This window comes from Notothenia coriiceps, unplaced genomic scaffold (genome assembly GCF_000735185.1).
Source record: "Notothenia coriiceps isolate Sejong01 unplaced genomic scaffold, NC01 NC01_scaffold00020471, whole genome shotgun sequence".
NCBI lineage: Eukaryota > Metazoa > Chordata > Actinopteri > Perciformes > Nototheniidae > Notothenia > Notothenia coriiceps.
Window position 1 is genome coordinate 176723 of NW_011353172.1, and position 17280 is coordinate 194002.

Below are 17280 nucleotides of genomic sequence, written 5' to 3' on the forward strand. Positions count from 1 at the left end.
CACACACACACACACACACACACACACACACACACACACACACACACACACATACACACACACACAGAGCCAATCAGTCCAAAAAATATTTTAAGAATGTGCAATTCTTTTACGGATAGATTAATACATTTTTCATTTTGCCAAAATCAAAAACCAACATTCAAAATATTAATATAATCAAGTAACACTGATTGAATATGCCCATTTTACAATCAATTTGAGGACAAATTGCTCCTTGTGCTATCTTTTTTAACATAATAATCCTCATATTCAAAGCCTAGTAGTTCTGCTCGATACTAAACAAATTACGTTGGCTTTTGATCTACTCGCTGATGGAAAAATTCCTCCTTGTTTCAAACTTTAAGAAAGATGTGTTCCCACATTTAAATTGAAGAGTGAAAGATCACTGAGATGACAATCTACCTTTCCATGCAAATGGATGCTCTTTCATGTGGCTAAAGTTATTATATCTGCTGTCGCACGGGTAATTCAATCATTGATTAAAGTAAAGGCTTTGATTCAAAGTGAGGTAGAGATCAAAACAAAATGTTTTGGACAAATCTGGGACAGTTTCTCCTGCCAACAAAAAGCAAGAACAAAGGGACGGAGAGCACTATGGCAGCTGGGTTTATCATACTTTATTTTGTGGATAACTACATGGAGCGTCCAAAAATGACCATTGCTGCACCAATAATACTGAGATTTATGAGAGCAAACTAAAGTGGCTGCACACATATAAAAGAGATGTAGAGAAAAAGAATCAAACTAGAAGAGGAGGACACAGGACGAGCTCCACTGCCTTTCAATTACTGTCCCGTCTCTCCTTATGCTTCTGCAGCTCTCATCTGAGACAGAGCTGAGGAATTGAATTGCTGAGCACATCTCGACAAACAACGCAACCTCTCAGCCAACAGAGGGAAGGACCAGCACCGTGACAGCGACAACACACCTGTGCCAGAGCCTGATAAGTTCAGTAACTGTTGGAAAGAAAACAAATCTGGGGGCTTAAATCAAAAGTGCAGTGGGGCGACTGAATGGACCGGTGTGGAGGGAGGTATTGATGCACTGTATGACTGGTCCTGGTTCTGTGCGCTAATACACTACCCAAAATCTAGTCCTTTGAGTGCTGGTGGATGTGAAGAATGTTTTATTACTGTGTGCTGTTAACTGAATTCTTAATGGAAATGTTGGGCCATTTTTGTAAATACACTTAGTGAATTAGATGAGAAGATTGATACCACGTGTATTCAGTAAATATGAATCTACCAACAACAGCTGGTTAGCTTAGCTTAGCATAATGACTGGAAATAGATGAAGCAGTTAGCCCGGGACATTAGCTTTATAAACCAAACATCAGTCTGGTGTGTTTCATGATATAAAAAATCTCACCTTCCAACTAAATAACCTTTTTCTCTTTCATCGTGTTGCTAGTTTTGTTCTGTGTCAACCCAGTCTCATGGCATTTCATGTTCACCAACACGATTTCCCCCTTTTTTTCGTGTTGCACAGCACGATTTTAAAAGCAATGTATTTCTATTTGTAGTCTCACGGCATTACGTGTTATAGGAAGACCGGAAGCTGTGTGGTTTATAAAAACATGTTCTTACTCAATAGCAAGCAACAATTATTGCTTTTATTTTAAATCGTATAATTTCGGACTTTTGCTGCCGTCTGTGAGGAAAATAAATGGGGCTCAGAGCCTCAGAATACTGAAATCTGTATTTTTAAAATCTTTTTTTCCTTCTAATTTGTTATTCTTTTCAAAATAACACACTGTTATTTACTCACCAATAACACACAATTATCCTTGTTTTTATTTATTTGTTTAGTTCCATAATCTCTGGCTTTTTTGGCGTCCGTCAGGAACTGAATTTCAAAATAAAAATAACCGGAAACAGACGTAGGCCTCTAGGAGTTTAGGATGGCCGAAGACACTACACTACCCAAATACATTGCTTTTGAAATCGTGCTGTGCAACATGAAAAAAAGGGGAAAATCGTGTTGGCGAACACGAATCAATAGATTAAAAATCGTGTTGGTGAACACGAAATGCCATGAGACTTGGTTGTCTGTGTACTACAGATATTTTACAAGTCCATACAGGCTTACATGGCTGTTTACTGATATCCATGTTTTTTTTGTTCTTCTTTGTTAGTTTCTGAATAAATATGTCAATTTATAACGTGTTTTAATTGGCTGTCTTCCTACTTTATTAAAGATGTTTAAGCTTGGCTGTGTTGGGGCCAAGTTAAGCTAACTGGCTGCTAGCTTTAGCTTTGTATTTACCATACAGTAGCATAACACATGACCTATCCTATTTCCCAAGAAGAAAGTGAATGTCTTCAAATAAGATAAAAATAGACCATTATTTTAACAAGCCCAGAAATCAGTGCTACCTTAATTGTTGGGGGGTGTATTAAAGCAGTGTTGAAAAATAATAATATTTGTATTATTATTTTGTTAATAAAACATGAATTTCTCTGGAACATAACACATTTCAAATGGAAAGGTTTTATGTTTAAAGAGGTGCATAGGAAGCATTGGTCTTACATATGCAGCAGGCTCACACATGGCAAAAGCGAAAAGTGAATGTGTCACCAATATGCAGAATTTGCATTTTAACAATGGTGCAAACAAAGTGGTATTATTATTCAGAGTGAATCGGGCACTGCTGCATTTAAAAAAAGATATAATCTGAGTATATTGAAAAATGATTTAGACATATCTGAGTGACACTGAACTTTCACCAGTAGACAGCCTGTCTATAATTTTGAGGTTGAAGTCAAATGATTGAAGTGTAGACATAGCCAGTGTATGCACAAACTGGTCCCTATAGACATATATTCTCTTAATGTCACTACTATAAATAATATGTAGAAGAGTAGTACAAATTACAATAGAAATTGAATAGTTCAAGAATCACTGATTTTGGTATAAGCTTACACTGCAGTATGTGTCTGCACATTTAAATATAATTTAGTATCACATTAAAATGTTGGTCGACTTGGGGGCAAACACTAAACAAGCTATGACATACTGTATTAAGACTTAATGTTATGTTTAAGTTGATATGCCAAACTTGTTCGCGTATATGCAGTGGGTCTAGTACACTCCACTGTATGACCATTTACATAGAAGCCATGTTTCAAGTCCAAAATTCACCCTCTTGTTCTACATTTTTACCACCTGAAGGTCATAATTGGCTTTTTTGCCAAAACTGCTTGACTTTGCTCCATAGCTACTCGTTTAATTGCTATCTCTATTGTTTGGTGCAGACAAGTAGTAGGTTGTATAGACCTTTTTAACAAGGAAAAATGAACTACAACCATAGTCAAATGTTTTGATAATTTCTTGAAACAAGCAGATATTCTGCCAACATTCTCCTTTCCACCTCATACTTTGCTAAATCATTTAATTCCTCCACCCAGAACAGCCTAAGAAACTTCAGTCATCATCCACCTTGATCACCCCCTCCACATTCATTAAATCTCGTGGCGTGGTCCTTGCCTGTGAATGACACATTATCAAACCTCATCCAGTCACGCTTTGGCTAAGTGATGATGAGGGTTAAAAGGGTGTGGTTTAACCCGCTTATGCAAGATGCTCCAATCCCAACTGCATGTTTGTCCCCCTGAGGTGAGGCCCTGCACATGGACAGTCGGCCTATACTGCTTAGCCTCAACCCGACCCCCCCGCCCCCACCACCTCGCAGGCCCTGGGGCGTCCCTGGGCCAAGCAAGCGTCCTCGGGCCCACAGTTGGTGATCTAGTTTTTACAAGCTGACACATATGGGATGCCTCTATTATTCATACTCCAGGGAGGTTTTGAAGTCTTGCGCCATGGTGCCACAGTGGGAGGGGGGGGGGGGTCTCGTTTACAAGTTTATGCACCATCAACAAAGTGTGTATTAATGTGTGTGCTTGATTTTTTTCTGGATGGAAGGGTCCTTAAACTTTGCCATGGGGTTACGTAACATATCAGATGATCCCCATGCAGCATCAGAACGGATCACATGTAACAAGTTTACGTAATTAGGATACAAAAAGGGTAACTGTATTGGATTACAATTACATTAAAGAAATAAGTAATCAGATTACTGTTGCATTTAAAAAAAATAGAGATGACTAGCAGGATTAAAGTTACAATACATTTTGAAATAAAGATCAATATACTATAGGTAGATGTACTGCATTTTCTTTGTGGTTTGGGCTACTTTAATTCCCCTTTATTTTAAATACATTAATTCTTTTATGCAGTAGGTGGACACCTGATTCTTTAAACAAAAATACAGTCTAGTTTTGGATTAAAGTATTAAGCTTAAACAGCATTTGTGAACTGTTACTGTTTCTATTTTTGATATGAAATATCTTGGTTTGATTAGGTCACATTGTAAACTTTAGTAAAAAACATATTATTGTTATTTATTTTCCCTTTTTATTTGCATTGCATTTGGTATTCAGGTAATCCAAAAGTAACGGAGAGTGATCAGGTTACATTTTATAATTTGATTACATGTTTTGACATATAACTAGTTATCGTAACCCTCCCAACCCTGCATACATTATACTTGCATGAGCGCAATCACAAACCATGTACTCACAGGCAGTGTGGCTGGAAACACTATAACAAATCTACAGGACACACACACACGCGCGCGCGCGCACGCACACACGCACGCACGCACACACACACACACACACACACACACACACACACACACACACACACACACACACACACACACACACACTGATTACGCCACTCTGCTTGTACATGAGTGGGCCTCCTGACCAGCACAGAGGAGCTAGGAGTGAATTACAAACCATTATCCCTCGCTCTAAAGCAGTTATAGCCGAAACCTGAGAGGGAAGAGGCGCAGCGCGTTCAGACGGAGAGAGGGGGATAAGCCGGAGCAATGGAGAGAGAGAGACAAATGGAAACGAGGTGAAAACAGATGGGTGAGAAGGTGATAGGGAGGAAGGGGGATAGAATGACAGGGGAAAACATGGTGATGGAGAGAAGGAGAGCAACTCTTGACATTTCTCTGCCACTCGGCATGAGGTGATCTTGGCTGATGGTTTACCTTTCGAGTCCGATTTATATTTTCACCCCTCAATCCTCGCCCTACCTGTTCTTATCTCCCCCCTCCTCCCCCTCCCTGTCTTTGCCCTCTCTCTGTTCTACTTTCCCCTCATCATTTTGTCACAGGCTCACGGTTTCCTTGAAAGATGACATCACATTAGTTACAGTGTTAAATCAAATGTCATTATCATTTCACGGAAGTCTCTTTCTTTCTTTCTGTGTGTGTGTGTGTGTGTTCGTGTGTGTGTGTGTGTCAGTAATGTCACTTCCACTCTTGGCAGGAACAGGAGATTCATCCCTACGGGGAATCATCTTAAAGCGCTCTGAGAAAATATGTGAACAAAGAAGAGGGGAGAGAGGGTTAGAGGAAGCCAAAACAAGTGAGACTAATAGCAAAGTGTGTGTGTATGGATGAGTTCAAGGCATATTAAAACAGTTAGAAAGAGGTTAAGGCACGACTAGACAAGGCAAACTACCAATTATAATACAAAGGACAAGAAAAAGAAAGGAGTTGCCGTCTGCAGGAGAGACAGGAAGTGGAGGCGAGGATGCAGAGCAGTGATCTCCTCCAGGAGAAGTTGGTATGGGGTAGCGGTGGTGGTGGGTGTGAGCCGGGGATAATCCTTGTATCCCATTGTCTCATCTTTTCAAACCAATTATTGTCATCGGCAGCCCCATGAAAGAGAGTTAATGAGGGGAGCAGAGCTTTGGAGTGTCAGGGCACAGTCATGGGAATGGAGATAAAAAACAGAGGATGAGGAGAACGAGGGGGGGTATGGGGAAAGAAACGTGGTGGCGATGCAAAGGTGTTGAATGTAAAATAAACGTGGGAGGAGAAAAAGTCAAGTGTCGCAGAGGCAGCTGGCTCACTGATGCATTTTGAATGCCAAACACTTTCCTTTCCCTCTGCAGTCACACACACATCTTCTTTATCTTTTCCACTTTCTGTCTTCCCTTAAACTAAAAACGAATACCCAGCGTTCATCGATTTGTTGTTGAACATTTCTCAGAAGGTGTTGAAGGCCACATTGTGTTATTTTTCATGGCTCTACAAATGTACAGCCGTTGAAAGGGTTTTTCTCATTTGGAACTGGAGAATAGACTATACACATTAATCATGTTGGAAGAAGGAGGCTGTGGCTCAGTGGGTAGTGTGCTGGACTTTGAATCAGGGGATAGCAAGTTTGAGTCCCACTGCAGTCAGCATGTCGCTGTGTCCCTGGGCAAGACACTTCACCCCAAATTTCTCAGGTGGGGATTGCCCACAGCATTGAATGTGTGTAAGTCGCTTTGGATAAAAGCGTCTAACAAGTGACATGTATGTAATAATACTCCGATACTTAAGTAAAAGTACACGTATTTTTGTCTTTAAATACTCAATTAAACTAAAAGTCCTTTCAAAATATGTCCTAAAAGAATTCCATTATGCTTTTTTGGGTTTCCTCTTTAGTGTGTTTTATAGGTTTTTGCCTTGTAAATGGTCTGTAAAGCCTAAAATCCCACAATTCCCTCCAGAGAGAGTTTCTCTCCCACACACTCCCCACATTCCCACATTATACGTGATAGGCTAAGGGGCAGGACATCTCTTAGCGGTTGACCAATCACAACAGAGCCGGCCAGCTAACCAATCAGAGCAGACTGGGCTCTGGTTTCAAACAGAGGGTGAAAAGAGGTGCTGCAGCACAGGCAATACAAGTACTCGTTATGCAGGATGGATTGTTTCACCGTTTTATATTATTTTGGTTATTATATTATCCTGTGTTTTGTACATAAGAGCATGTTTCTACCTACTTATGCGTGTGTGGATGTACCTGAATGATCCGCCATGTGCTGAAGGACACTGAAATCAATCCATTTAAACATCAATTTACATCTGAACCATCATGTGTCTAATGTGTGTCTATTTTCTGTGTACACTCTTTGTTGAGTATTTCTAGACCTGGTATATGCCACATGAAGGCTTCAACAACAGGCTTTTTCTCTGCATTCAACAGATTGTCTGCCATAGCCTGCTTTCACCATGGTAACGGCATGCCTTTTTTAACCTCACTCCTTTCATTTACAATCTCTTTACATCGCACACAGCTGGCCTATGCCTCTCTCACTCATCTCACACATATATATATATTTATTCAGTGCAAAGTTCAATTGTCACCAGGTCAAGGGAACAAGTGTGATTGGAGTTTTCCAGCATACAGCCGGCAAAAACAACATTATCAATATTTGGTCGTAAATAACAAAGGCTCATTGCAATGCCTTCATCTAGAATAATTCACAACTTGGGTCTCATAGCTTTGACCTTTCACATAACCATTATATTTGGAAATAAAACATCAATACTGATGGATTATAGATTCTATGCCCAATCTTTGAAGTCAACAGTAAGAAATGAGAGGAAGTGAGGGGAGAAAGATGAGTCATAACATGAAATAAAGGTAAACTGATTGCTAATACGTTTATCTTTACAAATTCAATTGGGAAGTGTATTTCTGCACGTATAGTGAGTTATCATTGACGGCAGATTGCATTTATATCCCTGCGTAATTGAAAGTGATGCAATTAATTATGTTCCTTCTTAGTTTAATGAATACACGCTACAAAAGAGTCATTTTATGCGCACATTAGTCATCATACATGTGTTCATTTTGTGTGCATGTTGTTGCAGCTGTGACAGGCAAGACGGGTCACTGTGGGAGCACAAAAGCTGCGAGTGACTAGAATCTGAAAGTGCCTCCCTTTAGACACAATGCACACGCTGTCACTCACGTGTGAAAAGTGCACACACAGAGCAGGGCTCGCACTGTGTTGAATTATACAGCTTCAGAACTGCACGTGCCTTGCTGCCGCCTTCTGTGACAAATCTGATCTGTTTTAAGCCTCGAACGCTCTTATTACCTGCGACGACAACTCAAGTCACAACAGAGAATGAGTTGCAGCGAGAAAGATTGCAGGTGATAATGACAAATGAGAATGTGACTCTTCTTCTTCAGGCTTTTTTATGCGTCTTTACGAGAGTCTGCGAGAAGGAGAGAAGGCAGTGGATAAAGAGAAGACAGGAGCGATTTCGCAGCGGTGATGAAGTGGAAAGAGCAAGAAAAACGCTGGGAAGTTTTCACCTTCTCTCGAAAATCTTGACGCAGCATTCTTGTCACTCGTTCACATGATCAATGAGAGGATGTGTGCGGAATAGAGAAGAGGAAAAAGAACAAGATAGCTCGCTCCTCTCCAACAGGGAGCGAGAGACTGCTGTTCCTGCCCAGGATAAACCCGTTTATAAGCACTTTCATTATAATGTACGCACATTCATTAGTCAATATTGTTTAACATCCTACGAGAGCCCAGGGATCCGCCAATCTCCTCCTCAACAAATCAATGTAAACACAGACTCACCATTAAAACAGGATCACTCGAAGCGTAAGAGCAGCATTGTTGGTTGATTATGAGCTAAACAATATAAAATGACATGTTGGCAGGATTAATGCTAATCTTGTTGCAGTACATATCTTCATCGGATGCGCGTGTAATTGGAAGTCATTATTGAGTGTCTTTTGCATATTAAGCATTCACACAGGAGGATCAAAGCCAATTTGCTTAGGAGGGAAGGTTTAGTACTCCTTTCTTGTGTCGGTTTTGTCTCAAATAAACAATCTATTAAGGTGCAGTATGTAAATGTATTCTTAATCTTACAGCACTCCACTAAGACCCATTTTTCAGCATCATTAAAATAAAAGGAATAAAGCCAGTACGGACTGTTTCAACACTTAGCAGAGGCAATTATGTATTCCTATAATAATAGGGCATAAAGTAAAGCTTGCTAAAGAAAATATCTCTGCAATGTGAAGGTGTCGGTTCAGAGTGAGGAAGACCCTGACGAAGATATCAAATCAGGACCAACAACTGGCCAGCATGCATAGTTGAACTATTTATCTTGTCAAGTTATTTATTTAGATACAGTACACCAAGCCGAATATTAGTCAAATAGTACTTCATTATCAAGTGAAATATGACACACAGTATTACAGCGATTACATATAAACCTGTAAGTGTGCAGATGTGGCAGCTTGGCATCTTACTATTGAAAGAAAGCGAGAGATTATGGAAAACAGTGTCTTACATATATGCAGGAATTAAGTCTAGAATAAGTTATACTAAAACAGACTGCTGAATTTCCGCCTCATGGTTATTTTAGGACTACTTTTAAGACTTTACCTGACATTGAAATACTTTTTGTTGACATTTTCTGCAACCAGGCCTGAGCTGTGGTCATTAGGCTGGCTTTGCACAGAGCTCTCCGAGTGCCAGACTAATTCTGCACATTTAATTGGACATCAAGCACTGAAAACCCCTCGGACGGAGACCAACTCCGGCTGACTGGCTAAAAGTGCTCCCAACTCTATTTATTACTGACATGTGTGCCAACGTGTTTCAGCTGCCGGTAACAGAGACAGGGCTGGACCTCAGTCTGTGTTGAGACCCTCTTCTACTGTTTTCTGTGTGTGTGTGTGTGTGTGTGTGTGTGTGTGTGTGTGTGTGTGTGTGTGTGTGTGTGTGTGTGTGTGTGTGTGTGTGTGTGTGTGTGTGTGTTTCGGCCTCACCCTTCATATGATTTAATCAAAGCCATCCATCAAATCTGGATAATGAGACAGCAGCAGGGATCGCATGACCAGTGCCCATCGGTTAGAACACACACACACACACACACGCACGCACGCGCGCGCGCGCACGCGCGCACGCACGCACACACACACACACACACACACACACACACACACACACACGGGCACGGGCACGCACGCACGGCACTGCACGCACGGCACGCACGCACGCACACAACACACACACACACACACGCCTCCATCACTTCCCTCATTTCAGACAGCTATACACACACACACACACACACACACACACACACACACACACACAGGTATTCCTGCTTCATTTTCTCCTATTTCTTTCCATGTATGATATGGGACTTGAGTAGTTGAGAACAGATGAGCCCTGCTTTCAACATTGATGAAAGATATCCATTTATCATCTGCAGTGAGGTAGAAAAAAGAGAGGGAAGACAAAAGGAAAGATGGAAAGATAAAGGTCCAGAGGAAAATAAAATCAGTCATTTCCAAACTAATAATACTTGCTTCATTTTCAAGACTGATAACATCTTATAATCAAAATTGAAATTTTCAGGACAATTCTATTAATCATTTTAAAGTGTTTTCAAGAATAATCTTTGAAAGAAAAACGTTCCCGATTATTTATTTTTTATCTGAGTTCTATTTGTTGCCTTTTCTCTGGGCTTGACAACAACACAATCAGTCTTTTAAAAGACATTCACGAGCCCCGTGGCACAAAATAGTGAACACATTTATTACATGTTTGTTTGTTATCTCTCTTTTATTGTGTCCATTTTCCTGTCAGTAATGTGAAGCAGGATCTGAAGCTTTTGACACTGATGGATAGGCTTCTGTTTGTGCAGCTCGGGGAAGAAGCAGCGGGTGAGTAAATCACTTTTTGATATGAGAAATAAAACAATATAATAACTATTAGTAAGGTATATTTATCTTAGTGAGTATATTATCAAAACAAGAAAGTATATTACATGTAACCATTCATGTAATAATGTGTTAAAGATGGTTGGCATGCAGCAGTGCTACAGGGAAATTGATCAGGTTAATTCTCTTATCTGCTGCTGATAAGCTGCACTGAAGATAATCAAGAAGCACAATTGATAACCTATTCTCCAGCAGGCTCACTTCTGTCTACTTCTTCACAGCTACACAAGCCAAACTACACACATCCTAATGTGCTTTCTAATGAGATGCTGTCCTTCACTACTGCAGAAAGCTGCTGTTTGAAGTTTTACTCTCTTAGAAACCATATGCTGTGTGCCAGCTAGGAGACTGGGAACAGAGCCACAAGCATGCAAGAATTAAGTACACACACACGTGCATGTGATAATATATGCACACCCACACAGGCACCCATTCACAAGTGGAACCTGAGTGAAGGGGGAAAAATGGAGGGAGGTGACTCATCTCCGCAAAATACAACTCACATGACATCAATTTAAGGCCTTTTTAAGAGAGCTCACTTTGCTGTAAAATGATGTAGAATCACAGAGCCAAAACAGTATGCAAAAAATCGGGATGATAATGCTAGTTAACTTCATACAACCCTATTTAGACCCCTATAAACATAAGAAAGTCTGAATGTCCCACTTTGTCTCCTGTTGCTATGTATTTGAGTGACATCAGCTAACAGGAAGTAATCATGGACCCAAGCTGTTAGCTAGTAGCCTACTTTATACTACTACATTTCAGGGAGAAATATTGGTATTTTACTACACTAAAATGTATTTACAGCAAACCTAATTGTTCCTTTTCATACTAAGATTTTCATGCAAGATTTTATATAAATGAATATGTTATAAATTACATTATAAAACGGACAAGTCAAATCAAGCAATCTGATTGGTTCTTAGCCGTGATATACTGAGCGTATACCACGGGTAGAATTGTAAGTTACTTTTCACAACAAGTCAGTATCCCTCCGCGTCTGAGAAAAACAGTATACCCAACGGTATACTGTTTTTCTACTGTTTTTGTAAACTGCCTGCAGTTTGCTTTTCATACTGGAACAAGAAAGCAGCGGAGAAGTAACGGGACAGAAGCTGGGCAGAAGCCCTCCTTTTTGACGCAGCGGTCCAGACATAGACATCAAACGGCAAAACATATTCAGTGTGCAGTTCCTTTGGCATTAGGGCAGGGATATCTAGATACTTTTGAAGGTTTAACATAATTAATTGTGCTACTTTTAAAGCAAGCAACGATGTTTTCAAATCTGTAATCAAAGAGGTCCGCAAAAACGCTATCGACCAATCAGATTGCTTGATTTGACTTGTCAGTTTTATAAATATATTTAAATTTCTTCCGTTACGAAACAAACTTACAAAGCATAAAATGGAAACATTTAAGATTAATTTCGACCTCCGGGGGGGGTCTTACTATAGTATGGAGGAGTGGATTGAGCAGTGCCTATCTCCAGAAAAAAAAAGCACCTAAACTACGACATGCAGAGCTACGTGAAGAGCAGGTAGACCAACTGGAAAAGTAGCACCATTCAAGAGCTTTCTGATGCGGGTCTTGAAACAAAGCAGAGACATGATGAGCGTTAGTGGCCGCAGGTGTGAGTGGAGCAATATCCTCGCCACGTGTTTTATTTAAATTGTGTTGACTTGTGGTATCTTAAAAAATAATCACAAAATAATTTCCTGTTTTTTCCGCTACATGATGACTTGATATCTCAGTGTTACGATTTCTTCTGGTAAATATCCACACACACACACACACACACACACACACACACACACACACACACACACACACACACACACACACACACACACACACACACACACACACCTGTCAGAAGTGAATGGCCCTGACAGATATAACAGGCATGGAATATCACCGTAGCAACAGTGCAAAGGATATCCGGTTTATTACATTTTTGATGATTCGGTATTTTCACTTGTATAAAGCATCACATCCATCCTGCCTTACCATCACCTCACGGGGAAATGCTCACACGGGGCACTTAGTCTCTAATGGCCCTTCATAGCCTGGTGTCTGGTTTATCAGACTTAACAAAACAGAGGGGTTTATGACTGAATCAGCTGAGGTGCTGATGGATGAATAGGTGAATAGCTAAAATAAACCAAATGACAAATAGATGGGAGGTACAGTAGATGGATGGGAGACAGTTAAGTGGTTTAAGCCAATTAAAGAGGAGCAGCACATAGATCCAGAGTGCTTCCAGACACCATGGACTGAAGAGCGTCGGCGTCACAGCGGTAACAAAAGACTCCGGAGGAAGAAGGGAGGGGAGAAGAGTGTGAAGAAAGGAGGAGACGGAGGCTAAGAATAGTAGTACAACCTCGGGCCAGCACAATCGGTCGGCCCTGCCTTTTACTTTTTACTTTACTACTGTGCCAGCCAGCACTTGTCTGTCATCTGTATCTCCTTTCTTTCTGTATCATTCTCTTCACTAATCGTTTTCCAAAATGTAAGGCCAGCTTTGTCGTGTCAAGGTTCCTACAAAAGAATAAGCCTCATGTAGCAAGACTATCGAAAATGTTCTCTTAAAAAACAAAATAATAATACCAGTCAACTCTAAATGCACCAAGCATTCTTTACCATCCAAATTTGATCTCAGTCGTGCTGAACCAAACCAACTTTGTGCAATATGTGCTATATGTGCTATATATATATATATGCCGTTAATAACTGTGTAATTTATACCTGGCTGCTAAAACCTTGTTACTGTTACAAGGTACGTATCTTGTATTTTGTAAATTGTGTAACTTGCTTTTAAATACCGTCAAACTATGTGCAATATATACTTTATATAGGCTACATATGCCATCTTTAATAACTGTAATATATACCGGGCTGCTAAATCCTAAGAACTGCAAAAGGATTTGATTTGTAGATTTGATTTGTTTTTGATCTGTATTTTTGAAAATTATGTAACTTCTTTAGTTTTTATCTTTTTTTTAGCATATTGTTTATTATATTATAACTTAGTACTTTTTTTAACGCATGTAAGATATGCAACACTAAGCTGTCTGTGGCTCTTTCCTGCTGTAACGCTGCAAATTTCCCCTCTGTGGGACTAATAAAGGTATTCTGATTCTGATTCTGATTCTGAATGGTGAATACCACTGCCAAAAAAACGTTTTACAAAATTAACATGTGCTATTCGTGTACTGGCGTTACAAGAAAAATAAAAAAACCTATAAGAGCAGAATGTCAGCCATTCAGCACCTGCAAGCACACAATATCATCCTTATCGTCTTCTTTGGAATATATAATAACCACATTTAGAATATATATCTTATCCTCTGTTCCTAAAACTGAAAAACATGTTCTTCTTGCTGGACAAACAATTTGTGGACTGAAAAAACGAAATAATTGTTCTTATCTTGGTAAGAGTGCTCTAACCCTACATCAACGTTTATTTTACCAAAGAGAATAGCAAAAATAAGAGGAAATTGGAAAATCCTAGAAATCAGTTGGTTATAACAAAATAAGAAAGACAATAAGAGGAAATGTGTTGGTGTTATGCTTCCTGTATGAGGCCCGAACAGTGCCTCCTGTGACCTCTGAAAAGCAGCATTCCCATCCCAGGCATGGTAGGTACAACTTCAATTGTGTTCTGCCATGAATATGGACTGCAGCTTCAAAAGCACAACATCTACAAAGAGGAACTCAATCAATACTGCTTCACACGTGAGATCAAACCCAAGAGACCAGCGACCGAGGAGAGAGAGAGTGAGTGGCACGCTTCAGATCCACACTTGCTTAAAGCGGCTCTACTGCCGCCGGTTAATCCTTGAGAGATTCCACTGGGAACCCTTGTGTACTCCTTCAGGAGATGAATTTCAAGGACGCACAAGACAGAAGTGGGATTTATATGTGAGGGTACAGGTGGCAAGTAGCTGCAGGAATTACACGTGTGATTGTGTGTGCTTGTGTGTTCACATGCATACTTACCACAGTCTCATCAGGAAATGGTGCTCCATGTCGTCAGGTAGAAACGGCCGGCTAAATAAGTCGCTTTCAGTCACTCTGCAGAGAGGAAGAGGAAAAGAAAAACCAAAAGAAAATCATCAGAGAAGCTCAAAATGCAAAATGCTCAAATGAGCGGATTTATGCAAACACAATCGTACCTGACAGGAAGCATGAAGCACTGTTTCTCTTTCATTTCTCTAAAGAAGGTACAGTACAGTTTTTCTCTGTCATGGAAAAATCACCCCTCCTCATAAGCCCCGACCTGTAAAACAATCCCCGGCGGTGCCTAAAGATTCAATGTGGTGTAAAATGTGCCGCTGTGCCCGTTGGTCCTGAAACAAGACGCTCCCCTGACTGCCTGGCTAAGGATACAGCTCCCCTGCTTGGAGTGCTAAAGGCCCTGGATCCACAAATGGACGGACAAAGAAAGCATAAGAACAGTGAAGTGCATGTGGAAAGAACAAGATTAGTAATGGGAAGTAATGTAAGTGCTGAAGTGAGGGTCGGAAAGAAAAAGAGGCAGAACAAAGAGAGAGAAAGAGAGAGCAGAGCAATCTTAGAGGCCAACAGCTTAATTGAGTGCATGCTGCATCCGATTACCTCCTAAAGGTAGCAGAATGTGTGAAATCACTTGGACTTAAGAAAACATAAAAAAATACACACTGGGTCTTACGTACACAGAAAGAAAAAAAAATGTGTCACCTGGTGTCACAACTCGGCCTTGTGTGTTTGTGTATACAAAATGTGTTAAATGGGAATAATTGGGCAAAAGAGAGAACAAAGTGGTGCGCGTTTGTCCTTGATGTGTCTGAGTGAGCTGAATGCTAAATGCTAACCGCAGTCACATTTAAGGATGCCATGGGGTTCCACACACTTTATTACCCTTCCATTAACAATTAGTCCAGTTTTTACTATTAGCTGATAGCATTAGCACCAGGGCTGGTTTCGCTCTGTCATTTTCTGCCTCATAGCTAACGCAAAACCTCTGCATGTGTTGGTTTGAGGCTCCATGGCAACAGCAGCTTATACCCAGACACTTACAGTTTGAATTTAGTGAGGAATGTTCTAAAACATGACTGGATGCATTCCTACAATTCCTGAATGACACAACACAAGGCTGACTTCATTGTAGCTGCACATCACCTTGTAATTACATTTTGCTTAGTAAAATAGAGTTGTGGCACGCAGTCGCATTCACAGACCAAAGCGCATGGTCCATGATCACACAAGGTCTTTAATATGCGTTGTGTGACACGAGTCGCTGTATCCTTGCCAATTCCAAACAGAGGATCTACCGCTGTCGTTCGTCAAGCAGAGCATGGCAGATGCTCTCATGAGCTCCAATTGATTTGCCGAAAAGCGAGTGCGTGTGCATACTTGTGCGAGTGTGTGCGCGACTGTGATGCGTCGCTAGCTAGCTGCAGAGATAATTAGAACACAACTCTTTTGCTGTCCCTGCAGGCCACTGATCCAGCTGCTTTCATCTAATATAGGTCAGCTGTGACAAAGCCCTCAGCATGGACACTGATCAGCTCTGCTGGCTCTCTCAAAATATGGACTAAAACTCAAACACACATGCTGATGGTCCACATACACACTGAGACATGAAGATATTATTCACCTTTACGTTGCCAGTCACAACGGGTGTGTGAGTTCATAAAAACTCACTTGCTAATGGCTTTATCTGCCCACCAGTTTCCAGCTACTGCCCACACGCTGCCCAATTCATGAATACAGCAGATGAGTAACTTTAAGCTCTTCTCAGCACAAGAATATATTGCCTGACATAGTCAATGCAAATTCATTCTCTTGTTCCAAAATCAATACCAGACTGGAAATCATCAGTAGTTTCTGTGACGGTAAGTACATGTCTATAATCCTCTGTGGCATGAGAATCGGATTAGCTTGTAGTAATTTGTGGTACTTATATGTAATGGACACAAGCACAACAAACACACAAACTCAAATTGGACGTGATGTGAGGAGAAAAATCTATTTAATTGTGTTTAAATTTAGTTTGATCGCTTGTTGGTTATGTGTGAAGTTGCCTGTCGACTTTTCACAGACTCAACATGGTTTTCACACGGAATCAATTAACTTTTCATACTATTATTAAACTTTTAATTGCATAAATGCTAAAAAGTTAAATGATACGAAAGGTTGTTTAGACTCTCACTCTATTCTTAAGAGGAAAATAACTGAGGATTCTAATCAAGTCAGTGCCAAAAAATGATTGTATGTAATGTAATGTAATGATTGTAGCTGGATATAAATATATATTTGAACACTGCTATTTTGGCAATAGGACCATAGGACCCAAAATCCTCCTCTGCATAACCTCTAAAACCGCAGAGAGGGCTACAGCTTATAGTAAATCTTCAATATCATTAAAGACACTTTTTAAAATGCATACACAGACATGCAGTGCTACACTCCTTTGCATGCTGCGACTCACTCTCTGTACTTCCACAACACCGACTAATAGTATCATCTATATTCCAGCCCCTGCCTGCACACACAGGATCATCAGGGCTCACCTCACTGAGGGTCCAGGGGCAGAGACTGCAGAGCTGGAAGGGAAGTAAACTGAGAGCAGCATGGATGATGGGGACAAGGCAAGAGA

The 17280-nt window shown here is 40.4% G+C and overlaps 1 protein-coding gene across 1 annotated transcript in view; it reads right to left on the minus strand.

Annotated features, from left to right (window-relative positions):
• The window catches only part of dlgap3 (discs, large (Drosophila) homolog-associated protein 3), a 54375-nt gene extending 39678 nt beyond the window's left edge, over positions 1–14697 (minus strand). Inside the window, exon 1 of the mRNA XM_010779584.1 lies at positions 14640–14697. The gene's annotated coding sequence lies outside the window, so the exon portion shown is untranslated. The remainder of the gene's footprint in view (positions 1–14639) is intronic.
• Positions 14698–17280: the final 2583 nt, after the last annotated feature.